We start from the raw sequence: 22,177 nt of genomic DNA on the forward strand, positions 1-22,177 counted from the left end.
AAGCTTCTAGAATGTTCTAGAGAAATCTGGAATATACATGAAGTTTCTATAGTAAAACTTAAATGAAAATAATATCCTATGTATTACAATAGAAGTGTAATGGTCAAGAGCTCGACCCATATAACATAAGGTCATGGGTTCGAGTCTTGCCATATCATAACACTATCTCCCTTTAAAACGGCGAGTGATATGAGTTGGCGCTGATTGGGGACCAGGTTTGTCCGGATACTGTCGGTGGAAATCAACAAGAACATCTTGAGCATTGGCGACATGCTCGACGGGTTCCCAAGTACGTTCACTTGGACTGTAGCCGAACCAATCGACCAAATAATAAAGTTTGTTGCGAACAATCTTGGAGTCGAGGATGGCAACAACTTCACCTCCGGGCCAACGTCCAACTCAAGCGGGGGGCGGTGGTGTGTGACATCATTAATCTTGTTGGTAATGCGGAAAGGACCGAGTCGTCGATAATCCAATTTTTTGCATGGTCGAGTAGTCTTGATGTGACAACGTAAGAGCCATACTCGATCTCCGATGGCAAAAGAGGAGGGAAGCCAATGACGATCTGCATAAGTCTTTTGTGAGTGTTAAGCATGAAAAAGATGAGTGGATAGATCCATCTGAATCTTGCGTAGCCTCTCCAAATGATCATGGGGACGAGGATTGGTAGGTAGCTCTAGAGTGTCGATCACAGACCAACGAGGATGAGAACCGGTATAAGCGTAAAATGGGGAGACCCGAGTGGAGGAGTGAATAGCGTTATTGTAAGCAAACTCAACAAAGTGGAGAATATCAGCCCAATCGTCCTATTGATATCTCAAAAAACACCGAACATATTGTTTTAGCATTTGGTTTGTTCGTTCCGCTTGCCCATCAGTTTGGGGATGATAGCCAGATGAGAGTTTGCAAGAGACCTTGAGCATCTTGAAGAGATGCTTCCAAAATTTGGAGATGAATTGAGGTCCTTGGTCACTAATGATACTGTATGGGAGGCCATGATGCCGAAAAACCTCACGCATGACAAGGGCGTCGGTTTCCTCACTAGTGATGGCCTTAGTACAAGGCACAGAATGTGCCATCTTAGTATATCGGTCAAAGACGGTTAAGATAGCATCGAAGCCGTTCGAGATTGGAAGATCTGTGATAAAATCAAGACAAATGGATTGCCACAGCTTACTTGGAATTGGTAAGGATTCCAAGAAGCCATATGGATGATGTCGTGGCATCTTTGCTTGACAACAAGCATCATAGGTCTGAACGTAGTCATTGAAAAAACGTCGCATATGGGGCCACCAAAAAGATCGTTGGACTAGATCCAACATTTTAGTACTACGGAAATGTCCACTTGTATGGGTGTTGTGACAGTTTTGGACGATTTGAAGGCGATAAGAGCAATCGGGAACATACACGAGCTTTTTAAAGAATAATAAACCATCATGATATTTGAATTTTCGGTAGTCCATACCTGGTTGTTGAGATTGGGATCAAGATGCCCGAGAGGCATGAATTTGCGCTAGAATGGCTTGAGCAAAACTGTCCGTCTTCAAATTGGCACGTATGAGATTGATAGTCCGGGAATCCAGTGGAGTGTGAAAAATCTGCGTTGTGTGCAAACGTGTTGGTCCCAAGATTACCTGCTTTTGATTATCAAATGCTGGATCACTAGGAAGAGGTGCAAGATATGAGCATCGCGATAGTGCATCTGCTTTTCCTTGTTACTTCCCCGACCGATATGTGATTTTGAAGTCAAAACGCGTGAGGAATTGGGCTCACCAAGCTTGCCATCGATTTAGTACGCGAGCATTCTGGAAATAAGCAAGATTTTTGTGATCACTGAAGATGATGACCTGATGAGGAGAGCCCTCTAAGAAGTGCCACCATTGCACAAACGAATACACGATGGCTAATAACTCCTTGTCATGTATCTCATAATTGATTTCCGTGGCATCAAACTTGCGCGAGTGGAAAGCCACAATATGTAACTCTTCTTTATCTCCTTGTTGTGAAAGGATGCTACCGAGGGCGAAATTTGATGCGTTGGCCTCCATGATGAATGGTTTGTTTGTATCCACATGAGCTAGAATAGGAGCTGATGTAAAGGCTTTCTTAAGATGCATAAAAGCCATGTTCGCTTCATTGGACCAAAGAAATGATTGTCCCTTCTTGGTAAGCTATGTGAGAGGCAAAATAATCTTCGAGTAATCTTGTATTATCTTTTGGTAGAAGTTAGCGAAGCCTAGGAAACATTGCACATCTCGTAATGAACATGGAGTTTGCCACTCTAGCACAATTTTGACTCTAGTTGGATCCTGTCAGAACCAAGGATAAAAGAAGGATATTAGAGAACACGAAAAGAAAGGAACCAAATATTAAGAGAAGAATGGATGTATAAGATAGAGAAAGAAAGAGAATGGATACAAGATATGTAATGAGAGCTAAAGACTGGTGTTGATTCGAATTGATTTGAGAATACATGTATGCCCTTATTTATAGGTTCCTATAGAATAGCTTAGAGATTTCTAGAATGTTCTAGAATGTTCTAGACCTAGAATGCTCTAGGACATTCTAGAACATTCTAGAATAATCTAGAGTTTTTACAATAATCAATGTAATACAAGAAGTAGCTTTTATTGTTTCATATAATAATAAGCTATCTTAATGGTTGAGGTTTTCAAGTATGGATTACAAGGTTTGAGGTTCAAGTCCGGGTGACGCCATAATGGTCATGTGTTCATGAAATTATCCCTCCTTCGAGAACGCCGAGTGGACGTTGGCGTTAACATTGTTGGGCCGGGCTTGTTTGGATAGTGACGATGGAAGTCTTTGACTAGAGCTTCAGCATTACAAACGTTATCGATGGGTTCCCAAGTGCAATCACGCGGAGGATAGCCAAGCCAATAAACTAGATAATAAAGCTTATTGCGCACAATCTTAGAATCAAGAATAGCAACTACCTCGTATTTGGGGCCGTCCACAAGTTGTACAGAAGGCGGTGGTGGCACGACATGATTAGGAATTAAAGGGGTGCGACAAGGTTCCAAAAGAGAGCTATGAAAGACAAGGTGAAGCCGCATATGTGCAGGAAGGTTAAGACGAAATGTTGCATCATTAATCTGCACCGTGATGAAAAAAGGACCTAAGCGTTGATAGTCAAGCTTAGCACACGATCGGGTAGTCTTGATGTGACGACGAAGCAACCATACACGGTCACCAACCTTAAACGGAGACTTAAGACGATGTTGATTGGCATTGGTCTTATGGTGTGCTTGCACTTTCTGAAGATGTGACGATAACTCGAACTGGATTTGTTTTAGTCAGTGGAGGTGATGCGCCGCTCTAGGGTTTCATGACACCTCGGGAAGATCCAATATACACCATTGAGGGTGGTTGATGGTGTAGGCAAAGAAAGGTGTAACTTTGGTAGAAGAGTGGACCGTGTTGTTGTATGCAAACTCGGCAAGATGTAAAATATTACTCCAATCATCTTGTTGATAACTAATGAAACATCGAAGATATTGCTCGAGCGTTTGATTTGTGCGCTCTGTTTGTCCGTCAGTTTGTGGATGATAAGCCGAAGAGAGTTTGCAAGAGATTTTGAGGCCTGCCCATAGGTGCTTCCAAAAGTGTGAGATAAATTGAGGACCTCGATCGCTAATAATATCATTCGGGAGACCATGATGGCGAAACACTTCACGCATAATGAGATCTGCAGTTTCTTCACTATTGATGGTCTTTACACATGGTACAAAATGTGCCATCTTGGTGAACCGATCCACTACTGTTAAAATAGTAGCAAAGCCTTTGGAAGGTGGCAGATCCGTAATGAAATCCATAGAAATAGACTGCCATGGCTTGTTGGGAGGGGGTAATGGTTGTAGTAAGCCATAAGGGTGATGCCGGGGTACTTTGGCGCGACAACAGGTGTCACAAGTGCGAACATAATCTTCGACAAATTTTTGCAAGTGAGGCCACCAAAACGAACGTTTCACCAGCTCAATGGTCTTGGAAATACCAAAATGTCCAGCCATGGGGGCATCATGACAATGTTCCAACACTTGAAGTCGGGGTGATCCGTTGGGGACGTAAAGGAGATTCTTGTAGAAGAGTAAGCCATCTTGCCACTTGAAGTCCTGATAATGTTGAGATGACCCTGGCAATGTGGAGCAAGATGGACAACTTGAACCACAGTGGGCTAAGACATCCTTAGCAAAATCATCTGAATGAAGTTGTTGCCGAATAGTGTCAAGAAGGGTAGAATCAAGTGGCGTGGCATAAATTGTTGTTACCTGTAGCTTTGATGGCCCGAGGAGAGTTTTCTTTTGATTGTCAAAGGCCGGATCTCCAGGTCGAAGTGCTAGATACGAACGTCGAGACATAGCATCTGCTTTCCCTTGTTGTTTTCCAGGGCGAAAAATGATCTTGAAATCGAAACGCATTAGAAATTGGGCCCACCAAGCTTGTCGTCTATTTAATACTCGAGCTGTTTGAAAATATGTGAGATTTTTGTGATCACTATAAATGATAATCTGATGAGGTGATCCTTCTAGAAAATGACGCCATTGCTCGAATGAGTCGACCACAGCTAGTAACTCCTTGTCATGAACCTCATAATTGATCTCCGAAACAGTAAACTTTCTCGAGTGAAACACGACTGGATGTGTCTGGCTGTCCTCGCCTGGTTGTGATAGGATACTCCCCAATGCAGAGTCTGATGCATCCGCCTCAATAGTAAATGGCTTTTCAGGATCAATATGTGCTAGGATGGGTGCTGATGTGAATGCCTCTTTCAGCTGCGTAAAAGCCTTGTTCGCTTCGATACTCCAAAAAAATGCTTGATTTTTCTTGGTGAGTTGAGTAAGGGGCAACACAATGCTTGAATAATTATGTATGAATTTACGATAGAAGTTCGCAAATCCGAGGAAACACTGGACATCCCGAACTGACCATGGGGGTTTCCATTCCAATATTATTTGGACTTTTGCTAGGTCCATGAAAACACCCTGGGATGAAATAGTGTATCCCAAAAATTCGACTTGTTTGCAATCAAAAATTAATTTCTCAAGTTTGGCATAAAGACCATACTTCTTAGGTGTTCAAGTACTTGCCGCACATGTATATCATGCTCCCCCTGTGTTTTAGAGTAAATCAATAGATCATCTAGGTAGATGATTAGAAAAATATTCAAGAAATCCCGGAAGATGTCATTTGCCATATGTTGGAATACTACAGGTGCATTTGTGAGCCCGAAAGGCATGACTGTATACTCGAAATGACCATACCGAGTACGAAATGCTGTTTTCCACTCATCTCCCGGCCGAATTCGAACAAGATTATATGCACCCCTTAGATCAATTTTGGTAAAATGCTTTGCCCCACCAATGCATTCTAAGAGATTGGAGATTAAAGGTAAAGCATACATATTCCTTATGGTGACTTTATTTAAACCTCGATAGTCCATGACCAAACAAAGGGAGTCATCCTTTTTCTTCACAAAAAAGGTAGGAGCACCAGCTGGAGACTTTGAATGTCGAATAAACCCATGTGCAAGATTTTCCTCGATGTATTCTCGAAGAACCTCAAGCTTAGTGGGTGATAAATTGTAAATCAGACCCCACGGTGGCTCTTTTCCTAGTTGGAGATCAATAGGACAGTCGTACGATCGATGCTTTGGAAGAACACTAGCTTTGACTTTGTTGAAAACATCAACATAGTCTTGATATTTTTTGGGAATTTGGATGTCTGAATTCCCTTGAGTGACACTAGAAGGTGTCACTGACACTGCAAATAAGAAAAGGTCCTCCTTGCCTCCCACTTGGCGCAATTGTTGCAATGTGATGGCTGAAATTTGATGAGAAGGATATGGTGCATCGGTAGAACTATATACTTTAGGAGGATAATCCCGAGTTCGATCCTTGACAATGATATTTTCTGCTAAAGGGCACCTAATTTCTCGCTTCCTCCAATCGATTCTAGGGTTATGTAGCTCGAACCATGGCAAATCGAGGACAATTGGATGCTCAGGACTACAGATTATGTTAAAGGAAACTACACATCCTAAATCACCCAAGAGTATGTGTATTGGCTCAGACTCTTCAAATATCTTCCCAGAAGCTATGGGGCGTCCATCAATCACTACTACGGAAACTGGACAAGGAAGTGTATGCAAGGATATTTGGTGTTTTTGGGTAAAATCTTTATCCATGAAACAAGAATTGGCTCCAGTATCTAAGAGGGCTTGGACTTGAAGTTGACAACTAAGTGTCCTAACTTGTACTAGGGTTGAGAAGACTCTACTAACATGCTTGGAAGAAATGGAACCCACACTAGGTTGTACATATCTAGGGTTGTCCAACCAAATGGCTCCTATTTTGGCCGGACTTATTCGTTTGACTCCTCTTCTAATTGGCTTAGGACTTCAAATTTATTGGACAAGGGTGGATTATTCATAATATTAGATTCACTAACTGCTTCTAAAATGTTGGACTCATTTTTATTGTCATAGTGAATTTGATTTACCTGACGTCTCGGCCTACGGGAGCAATGAATAGCTATATGTCCTGGACCTCCGCAATATAAGCACAGATGGTTTGCTCGAAGACATTGCTTCTCTTCGTCTGACAACAATCCTCGTCGTTGAGTCATATCGATCTCCATGGGTGCAAGACTATCCATTGGGACTGGACTACGTGTTTGCCTTGGAGTTGGAGCAGGGCTATACATTTGCCTTGGGGAATGATTGCGCCGTTACTGATGCATAAGTTGGTGCGAATCTTGATCTTGTTATTTGTTGTTGTCGCTCACATCGATGCTCAAAAAGGCGATTATCACACTGTATTGCTCGACAAATAGCTTCTATAAGTGACCTTGGATCCTCGGGGAAGGTAAGAAGTAAGTCTTTGACATCACTACGAAGGCCTGAACGGAATTTCTCCATTAGGGCTTGTTCATCCCAAGGAATATCGCTTGCGATGAGACAGAAATTGGCAACATATGTCGAAGCTGGTTGATCACCTTCACGAAGTGTACGAATCTTGTTGATAGTTGTTCTCACCCCATCAGTATCTCCAAAACAAGCCTTAAATTCCTTGATAAATTCCTCGAAATTATTCAGTAGAGGAGAATTGGTCTCTAGCAATGGAGCAAACCACGACAACGCTATGCCAGTCAATAAGGTGCCCACTAGCCCGACTCGTGATGCATCTGTTGGATAACATGCAGGATGCATTTGAATCACCAACCGTACTCTATTCAAAAAACCTTAGAAATGCGCCCTTGACCCATCAAATTTAGCTGGGAGGCTAATTTTGGGCTCCTTGATAAGTCCCTGACCTTCAACCCTTTGTTGTTGTAACACTACGATTGTCGACTCTAACTGTTGCACTCGTCGCGTGAACTCCTCTTGTTGTTGTTGCTTCTCTATAGTAACCTTTTGTAGATCTCCAAGTAGACGTTGATTCTCTACTTCAAGAGATGCGAACTTGGATTTAAGGTTCTCCATTTCTGCAACAAGGGTGAGATATTCTTCTGAGTTAATGGCAATCATGGTTTCAAGATGGTTACAAAGGAGGATAAGAGAGAGGGAGAGAGAGAGAGAGAGAGAGAGAGAGAGAGAGAGAGAGAGAGAGAGAGAATTCGAATCAAACTGTCAGAACCAAGGATAAGAGATAGAGTGATGGAAGAAGGATATTAGAGAACACGAGAAGAAAGGAACCAAATACTAAGAGAAGAATGGATGTATAAGATAGAGAAAGAAAGAGAATGGATACAAGATATGTAATGAGAGCTAAAGACTGGTGTTGATTCAAATTGATTTGAGAATACATGTATGCCCTTATTTATAGGTTCCTATAGAATAGCTTAGAGATTTCTAGAATGTTCTAGAATGTTCTAGACCTAGAATGCTCTAGGACATTCTAGAACATTCTAGAATAATCTAGAGTTTTTACAATAATCAATGTAATACAAGAAGTAGCTTTTATATTTCATATAACAATAAGCTATCTTAATGGTTGAGGTTTTCAAGTATGGATTACAAGGTTCGAGGTTCAAGTCCGGGTGACGCCATAATGGTCATGTGTTCATGATAGATCCATGGAGATGCCTTTTGAGGAGATGACATAGCCTAGAAATTCCACTTGCTTGTAGTCAAAGCTACATTTCTCTAGTTTGGCATAAAGACCATGCTCTTGGAGTCGTTTTAGTACTAATAGTACATGAGAATCATGCTCTTCCTAGGTCTTTGAATAAATCAATAGATCATCTAGATAGATGATCAAACAGATATCCAAGAGGTCTTTGAATATATGATTTGCCATGTGTTGGAAGACTACGGGTGCATTGGTTAGACCAAACGGCATAACGGTATACTCGAAATACCCATATCGGGTGCAAAAAGAGGTCTTCCATTTGTCTCCCGGTCGGATCCGCACAAGGTTATATGCTCCTCTTAAGTCGATTTTTGTAAAAAACTTGGCACCATTTACACGTTCTAAAAGACTTGATATAAGGGGAAGTGCATACCTATTCCTGATGGTTACCTTATTCAAGCCGCGGTAATCAACGATGAGACAAAGGGGTCCATCTTTCTTTTTGACAAAGAAAATGGGTGCACCGGCTGGAGATTTCGAATGACGAATAAACCTGTTTGCCAAATTCTCCTCTATGTAGGCTCGAAGGACCTCCAACTCGGTTGGTGACAAGTTGTAAATCGGTCCCCACGGTGGCTCTTTTCCTGGTTGTAAATCGATGGGACAATCATAGGGACGGCGATGAGGAAGAGTACCGTCTTTTACCTTGTCAAATACATCGGCATAAGGATGATACTTCGTGGGAAGTTGAACTAAGGATTCCTCTTTAATAGTGCTAGAAGGATGTACTGATATTGCAAATAGAAACATTGACTGTTTGCGTCCTTCTTTGCATAATTGATGGAGCGAAATGGTCGAAACTTGATGAGTAGATTCTCGAGGTTGTCGATACTAGAGTTCTCTTGTTCTCCAATCTATGTCTGGATTATGTAATTAAAACCAAGGTAATCCTAGGACAATGGGATGCTTCGGACTACTAATTATATTAAATGATACCACACACACAAAGCTATCTAGGACAACCTGAATGGGTTCTGACTCTTCTACGATATTCCCAGAAGCAATGGGACGACCATCAATGACTACTATAGATGCCGGGCAAGGAAGTTTCCTTAAGGATATCTGAGAAGCTTGGGCAAAATCGCGATCCATGAAACAGGAATTGGCTCCGGAATCTAAAAGTGCTAAGATGTGTATTGGAGGGGTACTTTTAGTACTAACCATGACTTGGGCTAAGAACACATTGCTAACTTGCTTAGAGGGAATGGAACCACTAATGGGGTGCACAGATCTAGGGTTGTCCAACCAAACGACTCCTATTTTGGCTGGACTTAGTCGTTTAACTCTTCCTCTAATTGACTAAGGATTTCCAATTTGTTTGAGATACTTGGGCTATCAGTACTATTAATACTATCAGACACTCCTAAGGGAATTGACTCGGGTTTAGTACATGCTATGATTTGATTTACATGTCTTCTTGGCCTATGGGGACAGTTGATTGCAATATGCCCTGGTCCACCGCAATAAAGACATAATCGATTTGCACGTCGTCCTTGCTTTTCTTCTTCCGATAATGGGCCACGTTGACACATGGTGTCTATTTCCATCGGTGTCGGAGTATTTGCCTGAGATACATCTCGTGCAAACGGTTTTGTTGTGACTGAGGCATATGTGGGCTTTGGCCTAGTTCGTGGTATTTGTAATTGTCGTTCCGAACGTCGTTTAAAAAGGCGGTTGTCACATCGAACCGCTCAACTGATTGCCTCTGTGAAAGATTTTGGTTCTTCGGGGAAGTTTAAAAGTAAATCTTTGACATCGTTTTGCAGACCATAGCGAACTTGCTCCATTAGTGCTTGATCATCTCAGGGGATATCTGAGGCGAGTTGACGAAAATCCGCCACATAAGCAGAGGCTGGAGGATCGCCTTGACGCAATCGTTGGATCTTGTTGATCGTTGTCCTGATGTTGTCGGTATCTCCAAAGCAGGCTTTAAAATCGCTAATAAAGTCTTCAAAGTTATTAAGCAAGGGATATTGTTTTTCTAATAGCGGAGTGAACCATGCCAAGGCTGAGCTGCTGAGTAACGTGCCTATTAAGCCTACTCGGGATGCATTAGTGGGGTATCGGGAAGGATGCATCTGAATGACTAAATGTACATGATTAAGGAATCCTCTGAATTGTGATCGTGTTCCATCGAATTTCACAGTGTAACGGATTGGGAGGCAAGAGTGATTGCAATGCAATGGAAGAAGATTGAGAGAGTGTGTGTGAGAGGCAACAGAGGGAGAGAGAGAGAGAGAGAGCTCTTAAGGTAGAGATAGAAAACTATATATTAACCAAAAATACATCAAACATAAAACATCCAATTGTAGCTAAGTTAAAACGCGTTGGTTTATATATCAACTAAGCTAGGGCAAATGCCCTTTCTACTATTTACAAAACTAGCCCAACATGTCCATGAGCTAGTGTGAAACCTATCTATGGGAAGTTGAGTTCGACTCTCAACATGCACCTTCAAACACAACTTCTATCTGTCGAGAAGGTTGTTCGGTTCGTACTTCGACTCGTCTAGTCGGCTGTGTTGCGTACTCGCGTACTTGATCAATTGTGTATGTGTTGTGTATCGTTGCGTAATTTTTCCATGTCGCCTTCCATGTTGCCTGTTCCTGTACTCCCCCTCAAGTTCGGCAATGTAGATATCGTGAGACTAAGGTTCGATGCAAATTGCCCGAGCTTGTCGACTCCTAAGGCCTTCGTAAATATATCAACAACTTGGAGGTGCGTACTAGTATGTTGGAGATCGATCTTGCCGGCCTGTACGCGCTCACAGATGAAGTGGTAATGCACTTCGATATGTTTAGTCCGCGCATGGAATATGGGGTTTTGCGCTAGGTAGATACTGCTCATGTTGTTGTAGTAGAGACGAATTGGATCCTTGATGGGAATGCCCAGATCCTTTAGTATGCGTTTAAGCCATACGGCTTCACATGCGGCGATTGTTGCGCCCCTATATTCGGCTTCCGTGCTCGACAGTGCGAATGTCGGTTGTTTCTTGCTGCTCCAAGAGATTGCTCCGTTGCTGAGGGAGAAGACAAATCTGGAGGTGGATCGTCTATCCGCTTTATAGCCTGCCCAATCCGCGTCGGTGTACCCTTCAAGTCGAATAGTCGTGTTCGACTTATACAAGATGTCGTTGTCGTGAAGATTTTCGGCAATAGTGTGAAAATCCCATAAAACGTACGAAATCGAGTATGAATCACATAATATAATAATTGTGAAGATAACATTTTAAATAAATTTAATATCTAAGTACAAAATGATGGAGGTTTCGAATGCACTTTATTACATGAGAAACAGACAACTAAATGTCAAGATATGAGGGTATAAAGTTTGTGAAAGGAAAAGAGAAAATTGTGAGATATCCCACATAGGCACGACAAATACGGCTCTCATCATATATAAGGTAGAGCAAAAGATATTATCTTTGTGTCTATGTGTGGAGCATAGAGAGTTCAAGGTAACTTGAACTAAGAGTGGAGTTGGGCTAGCTACTTGTAAAGGGTTTTGGCCAACCAAAACCGGACCAGTGATGGAGCCGGTGATCCGGCGACATCCGACGGCAATCCGGCATCCGGCGAGGCACCGGTAACTGACGACAACCGGCGACGACATCCGACGGCAACACCGGTATCCGGTGCCGGTGAGACGACGGCATCCGGCGAGGCACTGGTAACCGACGGCATCCGGCGGCGGCACCGGTATCCGGTAACCGACGGCATCCGACGGCGGCTAGATAAATAAATATATATACATATATACTTTTACAAGGAGGCCAAGTAAGGATTCGAACCTTGCACCTCCAAGCTAGGAGTCAATTGGCTTACCATTAAGCCATGTCATTTAGTTGAATTTATATTTCTATTATTGTACTTTTACATGTAAATTCTCATACATGAAAGCTAAAATGAGTGACATGGTTATCATGCACCACATGTAATACATAAGCGCCAAATGGCAAACATGCAATTTATGCATGTCTTGTACCCTCACATGCATCATATGCATGAGAGCATCTATAAAAGAAGGAAGGGGGAGGAGAAAAAAACGTTTTTTTGTTAGGAAATTAAGAGGAAGAAATTCGTTATCAAATTGATCGTGTAACTTGTTTCTTAAATCTAAAGTTAAAAGTTCAATCAATCTCTCTCAATCGTGTAATCTCAACTTCTCTCTTTCCCAATCTATCTTAAGTACTTTCTCACTAAAGCTTGCGCCAAAGCTTGTAGCGACTTTGAATCCTTCCGGTCCAGAACCCCGACGGTTCCGCCTCACGATCCGCGCGTAGTGACAGATCTTTACGACACCATAAGCCATTGTCGTACTGACATACCGTAGTATCCTCTTAGCACAATCAAGATGAAGGGTTCGCGGATTCTGCATGAATTGGCTAAGTAGGCCGACCAAATAACTGAGGTCGGGTCGCATAATGGTTAGATAGATCAAACTACCGATCAGTTGTTGATAATGAGTATGGCTCGCTCTCAGCGGTTCAGGAATTGACATCAATCTTTAGGTTACGATCGAGAGGGGTACACATAGGCTTGCACTCAGTCATTCCAAACTTGTAGAGTAAGTTGAGGACATAGTGCCGTTGTGAGATCATTATCCCGACTTGTGTCCAAATTACTTCAAGGCCTCAGAAGTAATGGAGTTCGTGTAGGTCTTTCATTTCGAATCTGCTGGAGAGAACTGTTTTGACTTTGTTGATCTCGGCGAGACCCTTTCCTCTGATGACCAAGTCATCCACATATAGGATGATGATGATCGGGCTATTTGACTCATTTTGGATTTATAGAGAAGTATCAGATTTTGACATCCGAAATCCGACTTGCTGAAGATACTGCGTGATCTTTGAATGCCAAGCACGTAGTGCTTGTTTGAGGCCATAGAGTGTCTTCTTGAGTCGGCATACGGCGTGTGGATGTTTACGCGATTCGAATCCGGGTGGTTGTATCATGTACATCTCTTCTTCTAACTCTCCTTGGAGGAAGGCATTTTTCACGTCCATCTGGTGGAGGTGCCATCCCTTTGCTGCGGCGAGTGCAATTATTGTCCGTACAGTTGTCATCTTTGCCACCGTGGCAAAGGTTTCTTCATAGTCTATGCCATGCGTTTGTGCGTAGCCTTTTGCAATGAGCCGTGCTTTGAAGCGGTTTACGGATCTGTTGACATTGTATTTTACTTTGTATATCCATATGCAACCAATCGCTTTCTTGTTCGGGGGGAGAGGAATGAGATCCCATGTCTCGTTTTTGCATAAAGCTTCCATCTCCTCGTTCATCCCATCGACCCATCGCGGATCCTTTGCGGTTTCGGAAAGCATTTCCGGTTCCCGTACTGAAGCTACTTTCATCATAAAAGCGTAGTGATACGCCATGTACTCGTCGTAGCCATAGCGGTTTACAGGGTTCTTTTCATGTGTGGATTGACATAGCTCTCGATCTGTGGGGAGTATGGCTTTCTTCGCTCCATGTATGTGGATGTCGAGATCTTCAAGTTCATTGTCAAAAGAGTGAAGCATCTCGCCTTCCCTTTGTCTAGCTTCGGACATGGCCGAGATGTGCTTCCATCGCTCGGCGGCTCTGATGGCCCACTTAGCCGTGTCGTAATTGGGTTGTCTTCTAACATCTGTGTGAGCCGATCCTCAACTTCTATTTCTATTTTAGTGTCATCCGCGTCGAGCGGGGTTGGAGTCGAAGTATTCTCTGGTGTGTACTAGGATGCGTATTCGTCGAAGACTACATCTCGACTTGTTTGAACCTTACGGGTAGATGGGTTGTAGCATTTGTACCCCTTTTGTTCAAGTGAGTATCCTACGAGGATACATTTCTTCGACTTTGGGTCAAGCTTTTGCCGCATATCATCGAGAATATGTACGTAGGCGATAGAACCGAAAATGCGGACATGTGACAAGTTCGGCTTCTTTCCGAAGAATTTCTCATGCAGAGTTATATCGTGAACTCCTGAGGTTGTGCACCTATTCATGAGATACACAGCCATATTTGCCGCTTCTGCCCAATATGATTTCGGCAGGTTCTTCTCGTTCATCATGGCTTGTGCGACTTCTACTACATTGCGATTTTTACGCTCTGCTACGCCGTTTTGATGAGGCGTGTGTCAACACGAGAACTCTCATCAGATTCCTTCTTTTCGGAGATATGCCGTAAATTCATCCAAAAAATTTTCTTTGCCTCCATCTAATCGAAGACAGTGTACATGCCGACCCATAGTTTTTTCGACTTCGGCTTTGAATGTCTGGAAGTGCTTGAACACTTCACTCTTCTACTTCATCGGATAGATCCAAGTGTTCCTAGAGAAGTCGTCGATGAACGTGACATAGTATCGGCATCCGTCGAATGTTGCTGTCTGGGCTGGTCCCCAGACATTTGAATGTACGACATCCAGGATTCCTTTGCTCACATTCCGCTCTTTAGGGAATGGGTGCCAGCGTTGCTTTCCGAACTGACATGCTTCACATACACCTATAATCTCCTTTGCCGTAAAGTTCGGGAGTCCGATTATGACTCCTTTCGATTGCATGTTCTGGAGCTTTTGGAGATTGATGTGGCTGATTCTCTTGTGCCATAGTTTCAAGTCGGTTTCGACTTTCTGTCCCTTTGCAAACATGGCTGACTTTACCTCGCTCGATTCGAGGATGAACATACGGCCTTCATGACAACCGTGAGCTATGACTTGATCGCCTTTTTCGATGAAGCACCCATTATTATTGAAACGTACTTGCATTCCTTTTTCGACAATCTGGCCAACCGAGACCAGGTTTTTCGTAATAGTGGGGATATGTAGCACGTTCTTGAGGTAGGTCTGTTTGCCATCATTTTCGAATGGGACGTTCCCGATATGATGTATTGGGTGAGTTGTGTCATCTCCTGTTTCGACATATCTAGGACGTTCGGGCTTCCGTAGTTCCCGAAACCAATCTTCATGGGATGTCATGTGATTGGATGCTCCCGAATCGACAAACTATACGCTATTCGGAGTGGAATCGGTAGTTGACGCAAGTGCGGACATTGAGCGCGCTTCGTGTTTCATTATGAACATTCCGCCGCGGTCGCCGTAGTCGGAGTTTGTGGCGTAATTTGTTAGTTGTGGGCCTTGCTCATGCTTCTTCTTCCGACAATCCTCTTCGTAATGGCCGGGTTTTCCGCAGTACCTGCACTCAACTGGGTTCCTACGGTTGCTTGGTCCGGCGTGATGACTCCCCCTTTCGCCGAACTCTCCGGGGCCGTTTTTGTCCGCTTGCCATTGGTGGGAGTTATGCTCTTGGTTGTGTCAGCCCTGGCCAAATCGACCTCTCCTTCCGCGGCTTTGTCCTCTTCCTCCATCGAAGTTTGAATATAGCATTTGTCTGTCATGCACGTTGTTCCTTTGACACATGTGATTCTCTTCAACTAGCGACAATGATTGGAGATAAAAAAAAGGAGGGAGAATTATCTCTCGCAAGAACGACCAATCTTATTGCGCCAAATAGCGGTGCCAAGCCACCAAGGCATATCTGCACCATTTCTTCGTCGTCAATGCTAACATTGATCGATCCAAGGGCATCGCACAACTCCTTGATCTTTAAGGTGTAGTTGCAGATTGACATGTCCCTTTGTTGAAGATTGTTCAGCTCCTGTCGAAGTTGGAGCTTTCATGCGGCCGTATTGGCTGCGAAAATCTTCTTGAGATTTTCCCACGCTTGCTTCAGTGTTTTTGCCTCTCGAATGTAGCCAAGCATATGATCATGAACGCATGATGCAAGGCAATACAACACACAGCTTGCAGTCTACTCCCAAGCAAGATAGTCGGCGTGTGTTGGGTTGGGTTGTGATTTGTGAGCTCCTTTGATGTAGCTCTAATAGCCTTGTTCGACAAGGTATTGATGCATCTTGTATTCCCAAGATGCAAAGTTCGTTCTGTCGAGCTTCTCGGTAGGAAGAGCGCTTCCCATTTGAGTATTCATGGTGATTTCTTCTCTGTTGATGGGCCGGTTCTGTTGATCGTCGACGTGCAGCACAACACAGTCGAATATGCTTAATCAGGCAACCACACGCTCTGATACCATGTAACGGAATGGGAAGCAAGAGTGATTGCAATGCAGTGGAAGAAGATTGAGTGTGTGTGTGTGAGAGAGGCAACAGAGGGAGAGCGAGAGAGAGAGAGCTCTTAAGGCATAGATAGAAAACTATATATTAACCAAAAATACATCAAACATAAAACATCCAACTGTAACTAAGTTACAATGCGTTGGTTTATATATCAACTAAACTAGGGCAAATGCCCTTTCTACTATTTACAAAACTAGCCCAACATGTCCATGAGCTAGTGTGAAACCTATCTATGGGAAGTTGAGTTTGACTCTCAACACACAGGAAGTCCAATCTTGGGCTCTTTATGAAGTCCTTGGGGACTTGATCCCTGTTGTTGCAACGCTATGATGGTTGGATCACGTTGTTGCACACGTAACGCTAACTTCCCATGTTGTTGTTGCGTTTGCTATTTTTCTAAAGCGATTTGTTGAAGATCCTCTAACAATCGTTAGTTTTCTTGTTCCAATGCGATGAAATTTTCTTTTAGACATTGAAACTCGAAAAAAACGGACTGATATTCTTGGGCACTAATAGTAGCCATAGTATTGGAAGAAAGGGGTAAGAGGATGAGGGAAACCAAAAAGAAAACCAAAGGGTGCAATTTGGTTCAAACTGTCAGGAATAGTACTAAAACAGAGAGAGAATCAATACTAGAGAAGGGAAGTACTATTAGTACTAAGAGGACTGACTGTGTAAGACTCACGAGAGAGGAACGAGAGAGAGAGGAACGAGAGAGAGAGAGAGAGAGAGAGAGAGAGAGAGAGAGAAACGCAAAGTTGGGAGATGTTGGAGAAGGACAAACACTAATTTTGATGTATCTTCTTGCTACCGTGTCCGTTTCCTTTGTTCTTTAGCTCATTTCGAAGCTTGCACATAGAGCTTTGTAAATAGTATATGCATGTATCATTTGGTGGTCTTGGTAGAACGTTACAAGTAAAACTTCCATTCGGTTGCATGCATCTCATGATCGCTTGCTTTGATTCCTTCTCCAACACAATTACTTGTAAGTGAGCTCTCTCCTATTTCTTGTCATATGGATGGTAGTGTTTTCATGAATATGGTAGTATCAAGACCAAGAGGGGATGGTCAAAGAAAACGATGTATTGGAGAAAATAGTAATGACATGTCTTATGCTGATGCAATGCGACAAGATGATAGTCATTGGGAACATTTAAGATCCATGGAAAATATATTAATGGAATATTGTATAAGGGAGAATGTGAAAGTTTCTGAGGAGTTTGTTGACGATGAAGTGGCTAAGGTAGAAATAGACAATAAGGAGTTTTTGGGCTCATTTGCTACTTTTTGTGATAAAGGGGTCATATTGTTTTTCACGTGGAAGATACCTTTCCTTTGGAGGGTCAAACAATGGTTATGTGGGATTTTACAAGACGATTGTGTTCAGGATGTTTATGCTGGTCCTTGTGGATTTGATGACGTTGTTTTGGTATCACAAGAGTATAAAGAGAAATTACTCAATAAATTGCCAGTTTTTTATGAGAAAAGTTTGGTTCATATTGTTCTGTGGAGGCCACTAGTGGAATACCAAGATATATTAAAGCAAGAATGTCCTGTATGGGTTGAGGTAGAGTGCACATATTCAGTGGTTTGGCCAATATTACGGTCAATGATGGAAAAGTTGGGAACGAACTTGGTGCCTCCTAGTGCTAATGCTCAAAATCGATATCGAATGTGTATTCTTTGGAATACTGCTATAAAGAGGCCAAGTTGTTTACAGATTGCATGCTTTGGTATGCCGCCTATGTACTTTCGGCTTAAATGGGGTACATTTGTAGGACATTGTTTCCATTGTGGTGTGTTGGGGTATTTAATGGCTGAGTGTCCTCAAAAAGGAAATAATGTAGAGCCTACAACTCATGATCAGATTCAAGCTTTGGCAATTTTAGAGCAAACAAAGGAACCACAAATTGTGAATGAGAAGGATGGAAAGACTCTGGAGGATGAAGGAAAATGGTCAATAGTTTCTGGAAAGATGAAGAAGTATAATAAAAATGTTGGGCATAATGTATCTATGGAGAAGGTCACACCGACAAATCCCATGCGGAATAAACCATGGGCTCGTCAAGAGGACAATCCAAAGAAATTATCTTTTGATAATAAAGGTAATTTGTATGTTCCTTGGAATAAACGGAAATCGGTGCCTCGTTCACATGAGGAGTCATCGGGGTCTGGAGTTTTGCATTCCCATCGTAATTCATATAATGAAGGAGAAGGAGATTTCTTGAAAAAAAGTAAAAAATAAAGTATGAAGATCACCACATGGAATGTGCGGGGATTGTGTTCTAGATTTAGAATGCATGAGGTTTGGAGGATTGCGTTAAGTGAGCAATGGGATGTTTTATGTGTAGTATAGCATAAAGATCATCGTAATGTTGGTTTAATTAGTTATTCTAAGGGTTATACATTATGTTATGCTAGCAAGGTTCATAGGGATTATTCTGGGATTGTCATGTTTATAAGAGATAAATTTCACCCAAAAGTAATAGTTTTAGATGAGTTTGGAAGATTTATTGTGGTAGAGATATGTTATGAAGGGCAAGCTCTTTGGTTAGTTGGTGTGTATGCATCAAATGTTTCACAAGAATGAAAGTTGTTATGGAGATCTCTAAACTCAGTGCTTGATAATGGTAGATCGGGTTTATTGGTTGGAGATTTTAATGTTTGTTGTGAGACAGATCAATCAACATCTATCCACTCTATTATGGATGGACCAGAGGCTCAAGAATGGGGAGAATTTGAGACTGAAGTCATGTTAAGGGATATATGGAAATGGATCAAGGGAGATGAACCTGGTTATACCTTTCAATTGGCTCAATATAAGGATACTTGGAGTAGGTTGGATCAAATGTATGTAATGCATACTTAAGGTTTTTTTACTAGAGATTTTGGATATTTCAGTGTATTATGGGTCAATTATATCAGATCATTTCCCATTAATTTTTGAGTTCAATCACCACTCAATTAGAGGTTTTCATGAGTTTTTAGGAAAACCACTGTTGATTTTTAATTCATCATTTTTGGACCATGAGGTCTTCCATGCCTATATGTGTCAATTGATTGATGCATTTGCCTATCGTGTTCAATTTGATGGGCATGAAGCGTGGGATGTATTTGTTGCAAATGTTTAGAGGTTAACTAGATATTATGGAATTCACCATGCTTTTAAAAGGAGAAAGAAATTAAGTCTCCTAGTTAATTTTCTTGATAAATGCAACTCATTGTTAACTTATTGGCCAATGGATGTAGAGTTGATGGGATATCAAGAGGTATTAATTTTTGCGATGCATGACCTAACGGCAAAAAATTATCAACATACTACATCATCTAAGACAAGAAGTGGGTGATGCTAATTGTCAATCACATAAGTTTTTTCATGACCTTCATGAATCACATGCACGACATAATGTGGTAAGGTTAGAGGGAAATGGTATCATGTGTTCCCATCCTCAAGAAATTGTGAAGAAATGCATAGAATATTATACACAATTGTTGGATGTACAAATGTGTATTGATGATAATGTTAAAAAGGATAGAGATGTATTTTTTAATGGAGTGAAAAATCATGTATCGCATGATGTGGCACAATCATTAGATGTTAATATTTTAGAGGATGAGGTGGAACATGTCATGTCACATCTTGCTAATGATAAGAGTCATGGGTGGGATGGATTACCACATGAACTCTTTAAGAAATATGTGATTAAGTTAAAGGGGCCTTTTACAGTTTTATTTTAGAAGGCGTGGACATCAGGGGAAATGCCTCATTCTTGGAAGATTGGTTTGATCAAGCTTTTGCCAAAGGTGCCTTCTCCATCTTCCTTTGCTCAATGAAGACCAATTTCATTGATGGGGGGGAATGTAGAATATTTTTGCAAAAGTGATGGCCAATAGGTTGCATAAGGTTTTACCTTCTATTATATTCATAATGCTCAATATGGGTTTTTAGCAAAAAGAGACATTTTACATAATATTTTAAATGTTCAAATGGCAATGGACTATGCAAAGGAGGCTAAACAAGAATTAGGGTTGCTACAATTGGATATCGAGAAAGCCTATGATAATGTGGATTGGTCATTTATAAATCAATTGATGTCTCATATGGGTTTTGGTGATTCGAGTATGTCGAAGTTGATATACACATTAGGGGAGGGTTCGGTTTCGCATGTGATGTTTAATGGAGGAGTAACACAACCGATTTCTATTCGAAGGTCAGTTAGACAAGGATGCCTAGTAAGTCCTTTACTAATCACTATTGTGACACATCCTATTCTTGTTAAGTTACACAATATGGCTATGGAGGAAGAATTGCTTGGACTAAGGTTGCCATCAGGGAAGCCATGTATTGTTCAAGCTCTTGCAGATGACCATATTATGTTTTTGGCACCTAATCGGGAAAATATTAGTAAGACGAGATGTGTGGGATTTTTTTTCAAATGCTTCAGGGTTGAGAATTAATATACATAAATCTGTCCTCATTTCATGTACAGAACAAGATGTGTTAGGGTTGGGGTGTTCAGGAAGGATAGTACATCGTGGTATGATTTGTCGTCACCTTGGATATCCAATTGGGGTGGAAGTTTCTCATGTGAAACTTATTGAGTGGGTATCCAAAAGGTTGGAGGATAGGTTTATGTATTGGAGGTCTCAGTTTTGGCCTTTTCATGTACGACTTAAGGTGGTCCAATCGATTATGGTCTCTATGGTATCTTATTATCTTCCTTTGATCCCATGGTCAAAGAAAGCTCTTGAAATGTTATCACGCTCGATGCAAATGTTGTTATGGAAAAGAAAAGGGAAAAGTGCCTTGTCATGGTTGGCATGGGATCATGTTTGTACTCCGAAGCGTCTTGGTGGGGCATCAATATTGAATCTATATGAGCATATGGTGGCTCGTCGATTTACTTTCATTCGATTCATGTTTTAAGGTGTACAACCTTGGATAGAAATTGTGGCATACTTTATAGAGAAGAACGGAATAAAGCTTGGAAACATGAAGTTTGAAGCAAATTGGTGGAATGTAATTAATTCTGATAGGAATGTCAAATGTACAGACAGGGTCTATGATAGTTAATCATTTGTTGACATTTTGGCAAAGTATGTTGGATTTTATGGAATGACATCCCCCACAAGACAGGGGATGTGCCAATTCATTACAAATGGAGGTTTTGGCAACATCAAGGTTGTTGAGGTGGGAAGGTAAACAAATTCTTAACCTTCAATTTAGTCAGATGGCTAGATTGGGTTTGGTAACAGTTAAGGATGCTAGGTTGGTTTCACAAAGAAGAGTAATGGCTTTTCGAACAATAAGATCAATATTTCATATTCCAAAAGGTTATAACTGTCATAACCAAGAGAGAAGGTAAAGTGATAGAAGAAAGATATAAAGAGATCACAAGAAGAGGAATGAAATGATAAGAGAAGAATGAATGTATTAAAGTAGAATAAGAATGGATACAAGATAGACGATGAGAGCTTAAGACTGGTGTTGATTCGAATTGGTTTTGAGAAGAATTGTATGTCCATATTTATAGGTTCCTATAGAATAACCTAGTGATTTCTATAATGTTCTAGAATGTTCTAGACCTAGAATATTCTAAGATGTTCTAGGATATGAAGACAACTCAGACTGAAGATGTTGTAGTCGGTGGAGGTGTTGCTCTGCACTAGGGCTTGGTGAGATTAGTGGAATGTCCAAGAGACACCATCGAGGATGGTTGCTAGTATAGGCATAGAAAGGTGTGACCTTGGTAGAAGAGTGTATGGTGTTATTGTATGCAAACTCTACAAGATGCAATATATGACTCCAATTATCTTGTTGATAACTGATGAAACATTGAAGATACTGCTCAAGTGTTTGATTTGTGCACTTTGTTTGGCCATCAGTTTTGGGATGATATGCTGAAGAGAGTTTGCAAGAGATTC

The sequence above is a fragment of the Azolla caroliniana genome, unplaced genomic scaffold (genome assembly GCF_043228905.1).
Source record: "Azolla caroliniana isolate FFs.n. ecotype wild unplaced genomic scaffold, voAzoCaro1.0.p SCAF_8, whole genome shotgun sequence".
NCBI classification, from domain to species: domain Eukaryota; kingdom Viridiplantae; phylum Streptophyta; class Polypodiopsida; order Salviniales; family Salviniaceae; genus Azolla; species Azolla caroliniana.